The following is a 5,931-nucleotide window of genomic DNA, read 5'->3' as shown; positions in this document are numbered from 1 at the left end:
CTACCCCTGGCCACCCTGGGGAGCCGGCCCAGGCCGGCGGGTACGGGTGACCACTCCCAGCCTCCGGAAGTCCCTCCAGGTGTGGGGGTGGCTGGGGGCCGAGGACAAGGAGCGTTGGGAACCCCGACTTGCTGGGCGCTGGAGGATGGGCTCCAAGCAGCCCCGGGGGCACTTGTAGCCAATGCTGTGGAATCAAGCCCCCCGACGGCGGCAGACCCGAGAGATTTTCAATCAGAGGCTCCCCCTGGGGTCCAGGGACCACAGACAGGTTTTGGGGAATCTGTGACCCCCTCCCCCTAAAAAAAAACAATGCAAAGCTGTGTGTGCACGCACGTGGGCACACATGTGCACTGTCAGACAGGGACGGACTTTTGCTTTGATCAGACTCTCAGAGAGCCCCATGAAGACCCCAGGCTGGGGGTGCAGACTTTCCAGAGGACCGTGTGGCCAGGGGACAACGAGGAGGGACATCAGCATCGCTAGATTTCTATCAGCCTCTGGTTCCTTGATATGCAACCCAGGCCTTTTCCCCAACTTAACCGCACAAGGTCTCACCAGGCCCCTTGGGCCCCTCCTCACACGCCGATAGCCGCTACAGGCTTCTCTGGAGCTGCCCCCGGGCCGGGCTGGTCTCCATCCTGAGTCAGAACAGACAGTTCTGGAGTCTTATCGTATCGCAAAAAGAGGAAGGATCTGGCCAGAGTGAGGGAGCTGGGCTGTGGCGATAACAGCATTCTTGCTTGCTTCTTTCTGAGCCACGTTCCCACGTTCTCCGCGAGCTCCGTGGACGTCACACCTGTGCCTGTTTGTCATTTATCACCGCTCCTCCCGAGGGCCCCTCTCTCTGGCTACCCGCGGACAGGAGATGTACAAACGGGGGTGCTGGTTTGCGGTGTCGCGGGCGAGGCACAGAGACCGCGCCCCACCCCACCTTGCCTTGGAAATTCCCTCCCGCCACTGCTGCCCACGTGTCTGCCCGAAAGGCTGAGAAGTCGAGAGGAAAGGGGGCTGTGCGAGCCTGACACCCATCAGGCTCACCAGGTTGCCAGCAGAGCAGGGAACGTGGAGGTGGAAGGGGAGGGAAGGCTTGGGCGGCCCAGTGGCCGCTCCGCAGAGACACCGGCAGCCCAGCTGCTCCTGTGGGAACAAAGGGGAAGTGCCCTGACCCCCAGGGGCCCTGGGGGGCTCCAAGGGCACTACGATAAGATCAGGTAAACACGGCCCACTGGAGACGGCGTTTCGGCCGGCGTGAGAAGATCCAGGAATCGCTCGTGCCCTCTGGCGTGTGTCTGAGGCCTGGCGAAACTTACAACATCCCTGGCTGCTTATCGACACGGGAAGCCCAGAGATAAGCGCGTCTTCGTTTCTGTGCGCAACACGAGGAACTTTCCTGGTCAGCAGGACCCAGGCCTAGCGCCCTGACTGACCTTCCGCCGGTCGCTCGCTCTGTCCTCGGATGGCCTTTGTGGTGGGGACGCTGGAGGAGAGTCCTCAGAAGTCCCGTGCCCCAGGATCTCCCTGAATGTGGAGGTGGAAGGGGAGGGAAGGCTTGGGCGGCTCTCCACTGCAGCACCCCGGAGGCCCAGACCTTGGGGGTCCTGGACGGACACCACGGCTCAGGGCACACGAAGCCGGGCGTGTGGCTTGGAAGAGAAGCTGATGCAGAGATCTGCTCCCTTTCTTTACTCCATCTGAGAACTGAAAGACAGTTATCTTGAAGATAATCCCAAGACAGAAATCCAGGGGCCCGACGGAGAGCAGGGCTCTAGAAATACACCCACACGATGACCCTCTCTTCCAGCGGCAGCTTCTCGTTCTAGCCGGCGGCCTTAAGTCCTGAGCCTGGAACGCTGCCCAACCCCAATGGGCCTTAGTTTCCTCATCTGTAAAGCAGGGATAGGCCCAGGACCTCTTCTCTGGACCCCAGGCAGCCAGATGTGTTCAGAGGACGATGCAGACATCACCCGGAGCATCTCGCCCCGCCGGGCTCGGCCGGATGCTTGTGGATATTTCCCAACAGAGGAGAGACAGAAGCCGTGCGTGGCCTCACCATGCTACAGGTCACACTGTCCTGTGCCCTCACGCCACACTCAGGGGGAAACCACGCTGTCAGGGCTTTTTGTATCTGGGGGACTTGGGGTTAAAGGATTGTGACTCTGTAATTGTCACACGGCTGAGGAAAGGACCGACGGAGCAGACACAAGGCCCGAGAGTGTTCGTTGCAACGGTCATGATTGTATGATCTTTCTCCTTCCCCCCTCTTGGGTTGAGCGCCCACATCTCCCCAGAGATTAGGAAAGGGATTCTTCCTATCTCTAGAGGCAGAAACCAGGAGGGTGATGGGTGCTGATAGTAAAGGTGGCAGTCAGGACCTGGGGTTTCCCAAGATGTCCATGTGAGACAGAAGGCTCAGAGGCGTGGGGAGTTCCAGAGAAAGGGAACTGTGGTCTGAGTACCTCCTGGGCACACAGCCCACAGCTCAAGCCAACGGACAAATGGGCAAAATTTCTCAAGGCCTGTTCAGCCCTCAGTGAAAGAAATAAAATCTGTCACCCAAACCCAGAGCTAGTCAGGCCCCTAATGGTCTTTGTCACCCACTTCATTGTTGCTTTGACACGGTAAGTAGGGAAGCCACGCTGGGCAAGCCAGGGATGGTCTTGCAGACTATTTGAGCACCCCCCGAGCAACCGAGGCAGAAGGCTCCCGATCCAGCAAATATCTTCCCGTTGGAAAGTCCTGGCCAGCGCTGAGGACGAGAGTCATGGCCAAAACAAAACAAAACAAAACGACATTGACAAATCAGAACCCAAAGCCAGCAGCACTGCCTGGGGGAGATTTCATCAGCCCGGTGATGGGCAGAGGCCAGGGCCAACCAGAACCATGAACCCCCACACCCCCAAGGTCTCTCTCTTCGGTTCCCAAATGAGTTACAGGTCACGCCCATTCTGGAATTCCCTGGGAGCTCACACCTCCCACACAAGGATGTCTGGGCCAAACACCAGGGCTTCCTAAACATTCCCCAGGGGCCCCACATTCTCGGACAAGGGCAGCTCATGGGATGTAAAACCCAGAGACTCACGGGGGAAGAGAACATTCCCTAGAATCCCTGCCCAGAAGACAGCACATTCTATGTCCTCTGTTTGGCAATCCCTTCTCTCTCCCTGGGCATATCACTGCGGCTCTCTCTGTTTCCTCATCACGGGGAGAAAGCCATGTGACCTCGGTTAACGTCTGTACGGCTCTCCGTGCCAGATACGCACAGCCTGTCATTAGGAGCGCTGTGATTTTTTTTTTTTCCCCCACTGTGGCCCCAACATTCCGCCTCTCCCAGCTATTTTGGGCCAGGCTGCCCAGTCATCCCACAAGGGCAGAGACTGGTATTGTGAACTTCTGAATTCAGGCTCGGATGCTGGCGTCCCACTGCCAAAGGGTGGGGGGGAAGGCGTCTCTGTGGACATTGGAGGGTGAAGCTGAGATGGAAACTTGGCGGCCAGACCCAGCCTCCCTGGCCGCGGGCCCAAGCTTGTTGCTCCTGGATGGCGGTGCCCGCGTTCTGGAAGGCTGGGGGGCAGGTGGGGATCAGGGCTGCAAGGACAGAACAGGGCCATCTGCTGCTCTGCGGCTCTCACACCTCCTCTGTCGCAGGAGGACAAGCCTTCCTCTGGCGGGTCCCCCCTGGACTCGACGCAGAGATGTGCTTTCTGACTCTCAGCAGGCATTTAAAGCCTCATGCCTCGGTTTCCCCACTGCTGAGTCTTAGAACTTCCTTTTCAGCACTTTCAGAGACGTGCACAGACGGAACCATCAGACAGCATTTTGCCTGCTAGATAAAATGGGAGGGCCCCCTGGTGGACCACGCAAGCCTAAGCCTTAACTGCGCAATGAGTGAGTGAGGCTGTGAGTAAACACACGGTGGATGATTAAAGTGAAGAATTTTCAGTCTTTTATTGTAGAGCCACAGGAACAAAAGGAGGAGAAAAGCTCCAGAAAAAGGCCATGGCGAAGTCTCCAATGTTGCAAAGGAGGGAAGGGGGGTTCAGATCGCAGGAGGTGCCCACGAAAAGCAGTTTCCCGGCACCGCCTGTCCGGAAGGCAGGAAGGCAGGGTCTGTTCACCAGGGGATGCAAACGCCCTCTGACCTAGAAATCTTCCTTCCAGGAATTTATCCTGCAGATAGACTTGGTGCTGTGCTCAAAGAAGCAAGTTCAAGGATATGCCCTGAAGCATTGTTGTAATGTAAAGATCACAGATATCCAAAGGGACGGCATTGGGGACCTGGTAAAAGTTACAGGACGTTCCCCCCAGCGGAATACTATGCAGCTGTTTAGAGAAGGGAACACCTCTCTACGGAACCATACGGAAAAAGCCGTGTTGTGAAGAGAAAACTTACAAACCTCATTGAAAAACATTAACAAAGACCTAAGTAAATGGAAAGGCAAACCGTGTTCTGGGTAGAAGGTTCAACATCAGAGAAATCTCAGTTCTCTCTGAATTAATTTATGGATTTAAAGCAATTCCACTCAAAACCCCAAAAGTGAAGGGTGGATGGAATGTAGGAGGGAGGTGAGGGGGAATTGTCCTACAGCACATGAAGGTTTATTCTTTTTTTTTAATTTTTTAATGTTTATTTTATTTTTGAGAGAGAGAGACAAAGTGTGAGTGGGAGAAGGGCAGAGAGAGAGGGAGACACCGAATCCCAAGCAGGCTCCAGGCTCCGAGCCGTCAGCACGGAGACCAACGCAGGGCTTGAACTTGGGAATGGCAAGATCGTGACTAGAGCGCAAGTCAGACGCTTAACCGACTGAGCCACCCAGGCGCCCGAAAGGTGAGAGAGGTAAGAATAAGAACAGTAGTATTGGAGTGCAGATAAAAGCAACTATACTGATACGACATCATAGAAAGTCCTGAACAGACCCATGTGTATACGGAAACTTGATCAGGGCAACAAATGGCATTGCATACGTGCTAGTGGGGGAAAGAATGGATTATTTCCTAAAAATAACACTGAAATGTTGGGGCATCTGCAGAAGAAGGAATATAAATGGTGGGGGGGCGGGGGGAACCATAAGAAAGGTAACACAACTTCTCAGCAATCCAGACAGTGAGAAGACATTTAATGCCATCCGATTGGCAAAATGAATACACCTGATAATATCTGTGGAGCGACGGGATCTCCCATCCATTGCATATAGTTTCATTTCATTTTTGTACAAGTTATAACAGGCATATATATTGTTGAGGGATGCATATCTATACGCTAAAATTATAAGATAAAGGATGTGAGTGATTCAAGACTGCAGTCACCTCTTGGGGTGGGAGGGGTTGGGAAGAGGGAAGAGTATGGAGACCTTTCGGGATAGCAGGGCCAGCGTTTTCTTTCTCAAGTTGGAAGGCATATGTAGATACAGATAGTTCAGTAAATGCAAGGTTTGAAAATCATTTAAAAATAATAGTAATATATGATATGTAGTTAGGACTCAGTTTAGCACAACAGGAAACAAGTGAATTCCAGAAGGGTTTGTCCCCTTCCCCCCCCCCCAAATGCAGAACCGAGTGTTTAGCAAATTTCCATTCGGCTTTTTAAAAAGGTAATTTAGGGGCGCCTGGGTGGCTCAGTCGGTTGGGCATCTGACTTCAGCTCAGGTCACGATCTCACGGTCCGTGAGTTCGAGCCCCGCGTCGGGCTCTGGGCTGATGGCTCAGAGCCTGGAGCCTGCTTCCGACTCTGTGTCTCCCTCTCTCTCTGCCCCTCCCCTGTTCATGCTCTGTCTCTCTCTGTCTCAAAAATAAATAAACGTTAAAAAAAATTTAAAAAGGTAATTTAACGGTATGTGTTCATGATTTGTTTGTGTGTCCCGAAATACCTCTGACAATAACCAGGAGAAACTAGTAATAGTGATCGCCTCTGGGCAAGGAATGCAGAACAGCGGT

This window comes from Felis catus, chromosome E1 (assembly GCF_018350175.1).
Source record: "Felis catus isolate Fca126 chromosome E1, F.catus_Fca126_mat1.0, whole genome shotgun sequence".
Classification (NCBI taxonomy): domain Eukaryota; kingdom Metazoa; phylum Chordata; class Mammalia; order Carnivora; family Felidae; genus Felis; species Felis catus.
This window is presented reverse-complemented; position numbering follows the sequence as displayed.